Source organism: Berghia stephanieae, chromosome 2 (assembly GCF_034508935.2).
Source record: "Berghia stephanieae isolate SIO BIC M18660-M18661 chromosome 2, UCSD_Bste_1.3, whole genome shotgun sequence".
Lineage (NCBI taxonomy): Eukaryota > Metazoa > Mollusca > Gastropoda > Nudibranchia > Aeolidiidae > Berghia > Berghia stephanieae.
This window is the reverse complement of record NC_088361.1, coordinates 45,014,606-45,017,105: the sequence shown is the minus strand read 5'-3', so window position 1 is coordinate 45,017,105 and position 2,500 is coordinate 45,014,606.

The window sequence follows — 2,500 nt, the reverse complement described above, 5'->3', positions numbered from 1 at the left end:
GTAGCCTCATCGCGCCCTAAGAACAATAACTCTTAAGAGATTTTTTTTTCTAGAGAGTGCCTCGCGTACGCCAATTTATCTCTAGAGTCTCTTTTTGGTAGAGTCATTCTCGCGTGGTATAATAATAATAATAATAATAATAATAATAATAATAATAATAATAATAATAATAATAATAATAATAATAATAATAATAAACCAACGAAATTTTACTAATATTTTATAAACTAGTAAAAATCCCGCAATTTCGCGGGGAAAGAACTATTTTCATTTGATACTGTACTCACCATCATTTAATGAGGGCAGATTGGTAAACAACGTTGTCTGTGTAATTTGGTATATCTTCGATTGATCTTTCTGTGTGGCCCAACATGAAGTGTAAGCCACTATAGCCTCTGACCTGTGACACAGCAACATACAGTTGTCCGTGTGTGAATACCGGTTGTGGTAAGAAAATCCCCACCTTGCTTAATGTCTGCCCATGAGACTTGTTAATTTCATTGCATATGACAATTTTACCAGCAACTGTCTTCTATTTAGAATAAATGGTAAGCCTGAATCAGTTGTTGTCGTCAGATTGATTCTAAGGATAAAGACTATGTCGCCAGCTCTACTACCTGTAATTATCTTGGCTTCTAATACTTTTGAACCTAATTTAGTTATTAACAAACGGGTAACATTTAGGAGGCCTGATTTAGGATTTATATTTCTAAGCAGCATGACTGACGTGTTGGCTTTCAAATGTAATGCATGTGGAGGAAGTCCGGGAGGTGTAAGTTCGTTCAAGAATTCAATCGGGTATAAGTTGATGTCAGAGTCACTTTGAATGGAATCAGCACTGCGGTAAATTTGTTCAGTTGATGAGGTCAACCTGGACAGAACGGCTGCATTTATTTTGTCAACATTTTCATGGGTTGTAGTCAAAATTGCTCTCTCTGATAGATAACGTTCATCCGCAAAGTTCAGATTCAAATCATTGTATACAGCATTTATCAAGCATTCTGGGTCATTTTCAGGAAGGCATAGCGCTGTAGGTAATTTAACAGAAGACTTTCCTATTTCGCTGAAAATCGGCTCTGTACCATTTCCGATGCGGAGAGGCCAATTTGCAAAACAGTTATTGTCATCAGTAACCCTCATGTTCTTGTTCAGGTGAAAAATGGTGATAAAATTCCAAATAATTGACTTGTTAAGTGTGACACTTAATATATCGGCTTCACTTCCTTTGTTAACAACTGGTAGAATTTGCCGAAAATCTCCTCCAAGTACAACCACTTTGCCCCCCAAAGGTTTTGAACTGCCTGTTATGTCACAAAATGTCCTGCTCTACATTCAAACACACGCCTGTCCATCATAGGTGCTTCATCCCAAATTAAGAGAGAAACTACTCTTCAGTAACTTAGCTGTGTCTGATTAGCGACTGATGCTACAGGTGCTGTTAACCGTTATTGGAATTGGAATTTTGAACGTTGAATGTGCTGTTCTACCACCGTGCAATAATTCTGCAGCAATTCCAGATGATGCAACAGGTGTAGCTGAAAGTCCTCGACCTCTGATTTCTGCAAGCAGCGTGTTATATACATAGGTTTTGCCAGTTCCACCATCGATGAAGAAGACATTATTCACCCGTCTTGTTCAGGTACGTCAATTGCTTCCAAAATGGCAGTAAATGCTAACTGTTGGTCATGATTCATCTGCATTATTCGACTGTGTGCAATTTGTCGTAGCTCATTTGGATCCCATACTTGACAGGCAGTTGCGTATGATTCTGTAGGCTCAGGAGTTGATAATCTTTTAATGATCTATTGTGAATGATAAGAAGCTGTTAACGTCATGAGAATAATCTTCAGCTAACTGGTCTTGAAAAGTATTCCATAAGGAAAAAGGATCTGTGGGGTTGCAAAAGATCAAAGTCGTGACAAAAAGCTGTCGGAGTTGACTTGCTGAGGCAACAAATGCTGATTCTGCCATGCAGTTTATCCACTCATCATCGTCCTCCAATAAACCCATAGCAGACGCGGCCTCTCGAAAAGTATGGTGTAATGTTCCTACTTCTGATCTCTTTAGGTCTTCAAATGATTTTGCTCCCCTTACACGCTGCAGCAATAATCTAAGAAAGAAGCGCTCCCTTCTGCTGGATGGGCGCTGTACATTCTACCGATTGCCAGGCGGTTTCTCTGTCTCTTCTTCCAAATGCACGTTCTACTATCCCATGTGTAATGTTCCGGCATATCAGTATACAGTAGAGTATTAGCCTCAGGGTTTATTGCATTCTCCTTAAACCATGCTGTTAGTGTGGTGTCTTTCAGTCTCCTTACAGCTTTTTCCGCATGCCCTTATCTGTAAGTTACAGACTGCTGGTTTTCCAAGTGCAAAGCTATATAGCAGATGGGTTTTTAATAGGTCTTGTAATCTGTATGCAAATTGTCATGATTTCAACCCGAATTTGCACGGTTTTAGCCTAATTCCCCTACTATGGGAAGAAATTCAGTAAGCTCCT